At 42.2% G+C, this 11663-nt stretch overlaps 1 protein-coding gene across 1 annotated transcript in view; it reads left to right on the top strand.

The window, feature by feature from the left end:
- The first annotated feature begins 2837 nt into the window (after positions 1-2837).
- The window catches only part of LOC110493304 (inositol hexakisphosphate kinase 1), a 96513-nt gene continuing 87687 nt past the window's right edge, over positions 2838-11663 (top strand). The window contains exon 1 of the mRNA XM_036950955.1: positions 2838-3616. The gene's annotated coding sequence lies outside the window, so the exon portion shown is untranslated. The remainder of the gene's footprint in view (positions 3617-11663) is intronic.

The raw sequence follows: 11663 nt of genomic DNA, 5'->3' as shown, positions 1-11663 counted from the left end.
GTCTGGATTTTTGACCTGTTTACAACACAGCAGCTTTTCGGGATGCTTTGTTTTCTCTGTATAACTAAAAAACTAAAAGTTCCCGCCAATATCCATTTAGAGGTGGAGGGTCACAGCTGTAATGTTCATATGTGTAAACATACTGAATTGTAATTGGATGCATTGTAATTTACCGCCATATCATACTGTGCTATGATTGGTTAAGACATCCCTGTCGCAGACACACTCTCCAGGAAGTTTCTTACCTATAAGGACAGCAGCCTCTGTGAAGGCATGGACATGCAAGTGCACACTGTGTACAGCAACTTACCAGTTAGTGACACAAAACTGAAGGAGATCCAAGCAGAAACAGAAAAGGACCCACAACTCTCACAGCTGAGGAAAGTCATACAGGATGGATGGCCTGAGGAGAGGCGAAAATGCCCTTAGAGCATCTCATCTTCTGGAACCATCGTGGTGAACTATCATAGATCAACGGAATAATTTTAAAAGGAGAGAAAATCATTATTCTTTCCAGTCTCAGAGAAGAGATTTTGACAAAGATCCATGCTGGACACATGGGCATGGAAAAGTGCAAACAGAGAGCACGGGACATTTTGTTTTGGCCCGTAATGTGCAAACAAATAGAGGACATTGTTGGTAAATGCGCCATATGTCTTGAACGACGCCCCTCAAACACCAAAGAGCCAATGTTACCTCACTGTATCCCAGACCGACCTTGGCAGGTCGTGGCAACCGATCTGTTCACCTGGAACAACGAGGACTACATCGTAACAGTGGACTACTACAGCAGATATTTCAAACTCAACAAGCTTCAAAGCACCACATCTGAGGATGTGATACACAAGCTGAAAGCAGCCTTTGCCAGGCATGGCATTGTAGAGACTTTAATATCTGACAATGGGCCCTGTTACAAATCAAATGAGTTTGAATCCTTCACAAAATGCATGGGAGTTTACATATGTCACCACAAACCCACATTACCTTCAAAGTAATGGCCTTGCTGAAAAATCTGTGCAGATTGCTAAATCACTAGGCTACCCTGGGGTGGCAGGGTAGCCTAGTGGTTAGAGTGTTGGACTAGTAACTGAAAGGTCGCAATTTCAAATCCCCCGAGCTGACAAGGTACAAATCTGTCGTTCTGCCCCTGAACAGGCAGTTAACCCACTGTTCCTAGGGCGTCATTGAAAATAAGAATTTGTTCTTAACTGACTTAAAAAACAAAAACAAAAAAAACTAATGGACAAAACAAAAGCAAACGAGAGACCCCCACTTCAGTCTCCTTGAATACCACAACACTCCAGTTGACAACTTCAAATCACCAGCCCAGCTGTTGATGAATCCTTCCCAGCATTCACCAGCAGCTGCAACCCGAGGTTGTCAGCTACAAGGAAATGCATGGAAAACGTGCACAACAACAACAAAAGCGATACTACGACAGGTCAGCTAGACCACTGCCACCACTGATCGACAGAGAGTCAGTTAGAATCCAGGAGCATGGCCTCTGGAAGCCAGCTGACACTGAACGACAGAGAGTCAGTTAGAATCCAGGAGCATGGCCTCTGGAAGCCAGCTGACACTGAACGACAGAGAGTCAGTTAGAATCCAGGAGCATGGTCTCTGGAAGCCAGCTGACACTGAACGACAGAGAGTCAGTTAGAATCCAGGAGCATGGTCTCTGGAAGCCAGCTGACACTGAACGACAGAGAGTCAGTTAGAATCCAGGAGCATGGTCTCTGGAAGCCAGTAGTCGTCATCCAGTAGTCCATCACCTACTGAACACAAAATAACACACTGATGAGACGAACTGTTCCCCTGAAAGAGAACGCGATGGACTAAACACACACACACAGCACAACATACACCATACTTACCTGCAACACCACAAGAACTGTTGACTGACACAGAAGCATGCTCAGCATCATATCGCACAAGGTCAGGAAGAGAGGTCAAGCCCAGAGCTGTCCTAGACCTGTGAAATGTCAAAGGGTGTAGGCGGATCGCTGCGCTAAAAGAGTTCCAGACTGTAAACTTGTTATTGAAAGTTCACTTGAAATGCTTTCGTATTGTATTTGTTTGAAATGTTAAGATGTTATTTCTACATTGAAAGCTGAGTTGCTGAGAATCCCTTGTCTGAAAAGTAACAGTATGTTGGATTATTGTTTCAGAGTCTATGTTGATTCAGTTGGTGTAGTATGCAATTTAAATGGTTCCTTACCATGAGTTCAAACTACAGAGCATGTATTCAAAAGAAACCCTTAGAATATGTAAACATTTTTATTTTGTTTTAAAAGAAGGGGGGTGTAATATTCATATGTGTGAACATACTGAATTGTAATTGGATGCATTTTACCGCCATTTCACACTGTGCCATGATTGGTTAAAACCACCCAAATGGTTAGGTCATGGGCAGTTTGATCCTGGTTGGCGATAATGAACATGACAGTTAAAGCTAGCTATTAAAGAGCCACGTGAAGAAATATCCTGTAGTACTGCATTTTATTATTTTTTACAATGTGTGCAAAGCAAGACAACAGCATCATTGGACTGATTTTATTGTCATTGCAGGCAATCTCAACGCTGTGTGTTACAGGGAAGACCTCCTCCTCCCTCATGTGGTACCCTTCCTGTAGGCTCATCCTGACATGAACCTGACCAGTCACTTTAATTTAATTTTAAATCGTGTGCGTGTGTGTATTCTTTAGAATAAAAAATAAAATACAATTTATTGAATAAGTAAAAGGTATTTTTTATGGAGCGGATTTATTTAGACGTTTATTTAGAAACTAATGATTCATAAAAAGGCAACCGGAAGTTGCGAACTCCACCACCCAGCGCTGTCGCTAGGTGACAACAGCGCTACATCAGGAAATTATACGACTCGCAGTGTCCAAACATTTTATTTTATTATTTTTAAACATAATTTCTTGGGTTACAAACTGATTCACAATTGTATAGAATTAGCTACTGGTTGCCAATTTTTATTCAAGCTACATAAAACATTGTGTAGATAGCTAGTCGTAGCTTAGTAATGTTATGAGGGTGAATGGTCGATGTTACGGCCTGACATTATTATTGGGTTGAGTCGTGGTTTCAGACGAGAGGGACACACACATATATATTTACATTGTTGTCTAAATTGAAGGACCCAAATTAGGTAGCTATTGTGCTAACCCAGGGGCTAACGTAACAATGCCAGAAGCGAACTGGCTACCAACTAGCTAGCCAAGCGAACGTACAGTAAATTACCTAGTTAATGTACTCCGATATTTAGCTTCGCTAACTGTTAGCTAGCTAAGGGTTAACCAGAGTACCGTTAGATAACTAATGTTAGCTAGCTAACAGTTAGCTGGATACTTGGTCTCAGGTTGCAAGTACATTTCTATTGAGCTACATTAACGTGAGTTACCCAGATCTAGGTAACGTTGGTTATAGTTAGTTTGCTAGTCTAGTTAAACTGCAGTCACACAGGCTACACGTTAGCTGCTAGGTACATTAAAAAATATATATTTTCGGGAACGACAAGTTCATTCAGGGGGTCTGTCATTGTTTGCCTTTCTATCTGGGATTTCACCGATTTGCTTCCATCTGTTAAACTGAGGATTCAAAAAACCTGGTAAGTAAATAACGTTTGCTAACGTTGTGTTAATGTGTAACTAACTTAGCTGTGAAGCTTGCATTGTCAAACGTTTGTTTGCTAGCTATCTGGCTGAGATAATCTGAAATATATTGGTTTATTAACATACATATGTTGGTAACAAGGCTAGCTAGCTATGTGACTAACGTTGTTTATCTATCTGGCTAACGTCAGATGATCCACGAACAATGGTATCAGCTAACTACTTTACAATATAAAGATCTTTGCAATGTTGGGTTGTTGTTACTGCAATGTCTGTGATAGCTAGCTAATGTTAGCTTAATTATAAACATGAACCGTGATTGTTATATAACGTTAGCTAACTATAGACGGCAGTAACGTTAAATAGCTGTTCTTGTCATGTCCAGTATCTGTTTTCTAGTATCATCAGTGTTATACAGTGGCCCGTCATACTCTGCCCTTGAAATGACTGGCAAGTCAGGTGGACCTCTGCCTGAACATGGATTCATATGTTCCGTTGTTACTTTACTTGCTCCTCTTATATTTTTAATGAGAGAGAAAGACAATAGCAGCATCAGTGTCATTAGGAACTCTTGTAAACTGGCAGGCCAGGCTGACTGACAGACATCCAGAGAATTCCCATCCCCTCTCTGCCCATGTCAACACCTCCAGGCTTCAATCCTCTAGCCCCCCCAGCCCTCTGTTGCCTGCCTCCCCGCTGGGCCGTGCCTCATCAATTAGCATTCGTGTCACCTGTCGAATGTGTATTTTTCCATGCCGAGCCACTTTCCAAATACAAAAAAATAAAAATGGTATTGGTCACATACCCAAGGTTAGCAGATGTTATTGCGAGTGTAGCGAAATGCTTCTAGTTCCGACTGTGCAGCAGTACCCCCCCTTCTGGGTGACCTCCCTTGTGTACTGAAGCTGACAGTGGTATAGAAATGGTGGTGTAGCCTAGTGGTTAGGGGCGGCAGGTAACCTAGTTGGGCCAGTAACAGCAAAAGGTTGCTGGATCGAATCCCAGAGCTGACAGGGTAAAAATCTGTCGTTCTGCCCCTGAACAAGGCAGTTAACTCACTGTTCCCCGGTAGGTTGTCATTGTAAGTAAGAATTTGATCCTAACTGACTTGCCTAGTGAAATATAAGGTAAATAGTAACATGCCGTGTGGTCCTAGGCTTTGGGATAGTTAAAAGGCTGTCTCTCCATGCCTCTTGGTCCTAGGCTTTGGGATAGTTAGTCTCTCCATGCCTTCTGGACCTAGGCTTTGGGATAGTTAAAAGGCCTGAGGGACCTACTGGGTACATAACTTAAAAGCATGTCTGACATGTATTGGGGTGAAAAATCATCGATTGATTTAAAAACCAATAGAATAATCCTAAAATTAATTCCAAATGACACAAGCACCCAGTGTAGAAACCTTTAAACAGGGTTTAATGTGTGCTCTCCGTCTGGTCTTTGTAGGTACCCATGTGTGTTTTGCAATGGCTTTATTGGGTAGACCAGGCGTGAGAGCATTACAGTAGTCAAGCCTGTTTGTAATAAAAGCCTGTTTGTAATAAAAGCATGGATGAGTCTCTCTCTGTATCAGCCTGATAGAGAAACGATGGAACAATACTGTATCCATTTTAAACCATTTCAGTTGAAACATGCAATGATTCCCTTCATTTATTAGGATATCTGTGGTAGTTGTGAACAGTGAGATTAGTGAGATTAAGATTAATTAGCCACTTTATTGGACATTTGCACACAAGGCCCAACCTGAATTTTGACTTCCTCCTTTAACCAAACCCCTCTGAAAGACACATACACACATAGGTTGTGGAGAGTTTGGGGGGGGGGGCTGCTGTTCTTGTGGGCGGTTTAGTGCCTAGGATTTGATACCAGCAACCCTCTGGTTCCAGCTCATTTCCCACAATATTTTTTTCCCTTCGGACCCGGGATTCAAACTGTCAACCCTTCAGTTGCTGTCTCTCCTCTCTAACTGCTAGGCATAAATATGAATTAGTCAGAAAGTGTGTGATGAAACTCTATTGTAGTTGCTCTAACTGTCGATGGGAAGACACACACAGAGGCTTGGATATAAAGTCACAAGCAGGTTGTGGGGAAGATTACAGGATTGTGGGTAATTGCTTAGGACTCAATGCACAAATCAGAAGCTGCTTTCTCTCGTCCGGTCTCCCGACTCTGCATATCCTGGAATGGTTTACCACGAGTCAACACACACGACCGATGTAGGCACATCATGGATCCCTCCCTAATGGAACCCTATTCCCTATACAGTGCACTACTTTCGACCAGGGCCCAAAGCCCATCATGCATGCGTCCCATATTGCACCCTATTCCCAATGTAGTGCACTATTTTCGACCAGGGCCCATAAGGAAGAGGGTGCCTCTAATAACTGTAACTTCCTCCTTGTCTTCCCACATGAGTGCTGTTGTTTTGTCAGTGCACAGTAACATCATGGACACTTCCCAAATGGCACCCTATGTCCTATGTAGTGCACTTCTTTTGACCAGAGCTCCATTTGGGACGGAGTCGTTGAAGACCGACTGACTGGTCAAGCAGAAGCAGGGTGAAGACAGACTGACTGGTTAAGCAGAAGCAGTGTCTAAGCCATGGTGTTTTTATATGGGCTGGAAAACCACCCTGATAGCTGAAGAGATGCTGTTGGTGCCTTTCAATCAATCTCACACACACACACACACACACAGAGCTCTGTTTGCTATGGAGGTTAAGGTCAGGGCCTGTCAGTTATCTGATTTATCAGTTCTGGTTGGCTGTTTCTGTGGCTGTTTATCAGGGCTGGCCGCAGGGCCTAAATTAACTTTATGGGACACCAGCCACTCAGATTTTTTTTACCAGCTAAAATAACATTCCCCCCCCCCCCCCCCCCCCCCCCCCCCCCCCCCCCCCCCCCCCCCGCTAACATTACACCAACAAAAAATGGATGAGCATGCTTTGTAGTATTTTAGGTGTATAACTAGTAAGAAGTAATGTGCTGTATTGTTTAATGAAATTATTTTGTGACCTGAGTTTTTTTTAACAAAAATATCACAGATAAGACAATTTTGAAGGGCAGGAGGTTACCATGGTGCGGCAGGGTAGCCTAGTGGTTAGAGCGTTAGACTAGTAACCGAAAGGTTGCAAGTTCAAATCCCCGAGCTGACAAGGTACAAATCTGTCGTTCTGACCCTGAACAGGCAGTTTACCCGCTGTTCCTAGGCCGTCATTGAAAATAAGAATTTTGTTCTTAACTGACTTGTCTAGTTAAATAAAGGTAAAATAAATGGTAATTCAACTCAAGTCATGTTTGTGTCTGTGAGATTGAGAGTCTGACTAGATGTTTTTTTTGTTTGTCGCATCATTCTTGGTAAACCCTAGACACTGTTGTTTGTAAAAAGCCCAGGAAGCCGGACGTTTCTGAGATACGGTAACCGCCGATCATACCACGCTCGGTCACTCGTTGGAACAGTAACTGAATGTCTCGATGCCTGTCTGCCTGCTTTATATAGCAAGCCATGGCCACGTGACTCGCTGTCTGTAGGTGCGATCCATTATTGTGAACGGGGTGGTGTCACCAATCATCTGCCATATAAACAATGCTAACCATAAGTTACTGTATCTAATTAGCATGCTAACTAGCCTGACCGCTATCGTTACATCCGAAATGTGTTTGCAACAATAACAGCTGAGTTTCATCTTAGGGACTGTCTTTAACAACTTATGACACGTTGTTTGGACTGTTATGTTCATGTCATTGTCACGAATCAACTGCGATACACTAATATGTTATTCAAATTTAGATGCTAACTAGCTATTCTAACTAATACAGAGTTACTGTATCTAGTTAGCATGCTATGTCCCAAATAGTGTTTGTAGCAATAATAGCAGAGTTTAATCTTAGCGATTTAGTCCAAACAAAATGTAGGCCTGTTAGAAGAACACATTTATTATGAAATCTACAGACAAATCATTACTGAATCTTAGTTTCTCACGCTGTATCTTTGGCGCTAACGTTAGCAAATCTAGCTAACTAAGTAGCTATACATGCTGTATCTTTGGCGCTAACGTTAGCAAATCTAGCTAACTAAGTAGCTATACATGCTGTATTTGTTAAAATCACTGCTGGTTGTGATACTGCCTGGAATCAAATCAGGGTCTGTGGTAAATGCCTCTAGCACTGAGATGCAGTACCTTAGACCGCTGCGCCACTCGGGAGCCCAAATGGTAACAGACAAATACAACCTCATCGACTGTCCAAACAACCATCCAAAAACACTGGAGGCTTATTGGAACTAATAAAGGATGAGGTTTACATGTAATTCAATATGAACATATAGGCTATTTGGAAATAGCACATTGGGTGCTGGAGCTGCACCTTCAGTCGGTGACGGTGGGGACTGGTTTTGCCGAATGCATTCATGGGAGTTTAAGCATTGAACAACTCTTTTTTTTGTGTGAGTAAACTGACTATATACAGTGCCTTCGGACCCCTTCAGACCCCTTGAATTCGGACCTCTTCAGACCCCTTGAATTTTTATCAAATTGTGTTATGTTACAGCCTTATTTTAAAATCGATTAATTTTTATTTATTTTTTTTCCTCACCAATCTACACACCCCATAATTAAAAACAGGTTTTTAGAAATGTTTGCTAATTTATTCAAAATAAAAAACATATCACATTTACATAAGCATTCAGACCCTTTACTCAGTACTTTGTTGAAGCACCTTTGGCAGATCCTCTCAAGCTCTGTCAGGTTGGATGGGGTGCATTGCTGGATGGGGTGCATTGCTGGATGGGGTGCATTGCTGGATGGGGTGCATTGCTGGATGGGGTGCATTGCTGCAACGATAGTTTCACGTCTCTCCATAAATATTCAATCAGGTTCCAGTCCGGACTCTGGCTGGGCCGCTCATGGACATTGAGAGACTTGTCCCGAAGCCACTCCTGCGCTGTCCTGTTTGGAAGATCAACCTTTGCCCCAGTCTGAGGTCCTGAGCGCTCTGGAGCAGGTATTCATCAAGGATCTCTCTGTACTTTGCTCCGTTCATCTTTCTCTTAATCCTGACTAATCAGGTTTCCTCCCGACGTGACGCTTGGCATTCAGGCCAAAGATTTTAATCATGGTTTCCTCAGACCAGAGAATCTTGTTTCTCATTGTCTGAGAGTCCTAGGTGCCTTTTGGCAAACTCCAAGTGGGTTGTCATGTGCCTTTTTACTGAGGAATTGGGGGTATAGTCGAAATGCATTGTTGCAACTTGGGGTCTGGCTTCCTATGCAGCCTGCGTGACTTAGGAGAGGTGCTGCTCAGCTTGCTTGCAGCAGGGGATGGGCAGGGATCGGGGTATAAAAGCATTGCCACTTAGGGAACTCTGCCTGTCTTCACTGCGGCAAATCCATGTAAAGAAGCTAGCCAAGATAGCCCGCTAATTTAGGCTGTTTTTCTACACTCCCTGTCCATGTCTACAACAACTCCATTAAACAACAGCCTACCAGATGGCTGCTCATTGTAGCCGTCTCCTTCTCATTGTAACTAACTTAATTCCCGTAATTGTAATTCTATTTTGATGTACGGTGCCTTCAGACATTAATCACATCCCTTGACTTTTTCCACTGTTTTTTTTTTTTTTTGTCAACGATTTACACAAAAATAATGTTAGAATCTTACTTTCACTTTGACATTTTGTGCAAAAATGATGAATAAAAATCATGCACACATCACATGTGGGAGCTGTAGTTGGCAGCCACGTCCCCTTCTAGCCATAACTCGCCTGCTTCTCTCAATACTCTCTTCTTGCACGTCGATTCATCATAAAAAAAAAAAAATATATATATAAATACATAGAAATTAGCCGTGAGGGAGAGTGGGTATGCAGTCCCTGATGAGTCTTCTGTTGTTAGATTAGATGTTACATTGGAGCAGCATGCCGAGCGAGCAAAGTTGATGCATTTGTATAATTTCATGAAACAGAGGACCAGTCTGGGTAGGCTTTTACAAGTTTACTGTCACGCAGCCTCTGAGTGCCAGAGACGACACATACAGCACAGCTTCGTGACTGTCATGCTTGCAGATTTACAGCAAATACAAATTTTACCAGCACTACATTTTTTCCTTGTGTGATTTATTCATTTATTTATTTATTTGCACAGATTTGATATCATTTCACAAACTTGCGGGCTGTTTTAAACTAATCCAGGGTCGCTAATTATTGGTTTGAGAAACAACGTTGTTCAGTCACGTTACCTAGCTGACAACCTGCTAACTTGACAATCGGTCTAGGCTAATTTGATTGGCCCAGGAAGAAAGGAAAATAGTCTGCTTCTCATGAGATGTGTTTCAAAGGTAGGATTCAAATAGGTGTGATTCATATAGGCCTTAATGGAAGATTTAACCATATCAAAGGTAGGATTCATATAGGTGTGATTCATATGGGTGTGATTCATATAGGTGTGATTCATATGGGTGTGATTCATATAGGTGTGATTCATATGGGTGTGATTCATATGGGTGTGATTCATATAGGTGTGATTCATATAGTTGTGATTCATATGGGTGTGATTCATATAGGCCTTAATGGAAGATTTAACTATATCAAAGGTAGGATTCATATGGGTGTGATTCATATGGGTGTGATTCATATAGGTGTGATTCATATAGGTGTGATTCATATGGGTGTGATTCATATAGGCCATAATGGAAGATTAAACTATATCAATGGTGTGATTCATATAGGTGTGATTCATATGGGCCTTAATGGAAGACTAAATTATACTGAACAAAAATATAAATGCAGCTTGCAACAATTTCAATGATTTTACAAAGTTACAAAGAAAATCAGACAATTTAAATAAATTAATTAGGCCCTAATCTATGGATTTCACATGATTGTGCAGGGGCTCAGACATGGGTGAGCCTCGGAGGGCGTGGGCCCACCCTCTGGGGAGCCGGGCGTGGGCCCACCCTCTGGGGAGCCGGGCCCAGTCAGTCAGAATTCTCCTCAGTTTCATCAGCTCTCTGGGTGGCTGGTCTCAGACGATTCCGCAGGTGAAGATGCCAGATGTGGAGGTCCTGGGTTGGCATGGTTACATGTGGTCAGTGGTTGTGAGGCCAGTTGGACATATTGCCAAATTCTCTAAAACACCATTGAAGGCGGCTTATGGTAGAGAAATGAACATTACATTCTCTGGCAAGAGCTCTGGTGGACATTTGCACGTTCTCTCAACTTGAGACATCTGTTGCATTGTTGTGTGACAAAACGGCACATTTTAGTGCCCTTTTTATTGTCCCCCCAGCACAAGGTGCACCTGTGTAATGATCATGCTGTTTAATCAGCTTCTTGATATGCCACACCCGTCAGATGGATGGAGTGTCTTTAGAACTGAGAAAGGCTGACGAACAGGTATGTTAACAAATTTGTGCATTTGCACATTTGAAGTGTTTGTGCGTAAGGAACATTTATGGGATGTTTTATTTCAGCTCAAGAAACAATGTTGCATTAGATTTTATATATATACTATTCAAAAATATATTTCTGGTGCTCCTTCAATTCAGTTTTGTACCTATCGTTTTTTAAAGTTGGGAGCAGTGTGTGCTTGTGGGAGAGAGTGATGTGTGTGTTTTGAGGGAGGGAGAGTGTGTGGCTCTGTTTACTGAAGAGTTAAGGTTTACACCGTGTTTTCACCTTACTGCCACAATGACTTGCAGATCATCATGCTTGTACAGTACATTCCTGTCCTCCCATTCCTCCATCTAAATCACAAATATGAGCAAATCAGACATTCTGTGGACTATTATAATATACAGTGTGAAGTTAATTAAATATGTGTTGTGTTCAGTAATGGTGTGAATATCAGTGACCAGTGTGAAGTTCTGTTCAGTAATGGTGTGAATATCAGTGACCAGTGTGAAGTTCTGTTCAGTAATGGTGTGAATATCAGTGACCAGTGTGAAGTTCTGTTCAGTAATGGTTTGAATATCAGTGACCAGTGTGAAGTTGTGTTCAGTAATGGTGTGAATATCAGCGACCAGTGTGAAGTTGTGTTCAGTTTTCAGGGGCA

Source organism: Oncorhynchus mykiss, chromosome 17, assembly GCF_013265735.2.
Source record: "Oncorhynchus mykiss isolate Arlee chromosome 17, USDA_OmykA_1.1, whole genome shotgun sequence".
NCBI lineage: Eukaryota > Metazoa > Chordata > Actinopteri > Salmoniformes > Salmonidae > Oncorhynchus > Oncorhynchus mykiss.
Note: the sequence above shows the minus strand (reverse complement) of the source record. Positions and strands in the feature narration are given on the sequence as shown.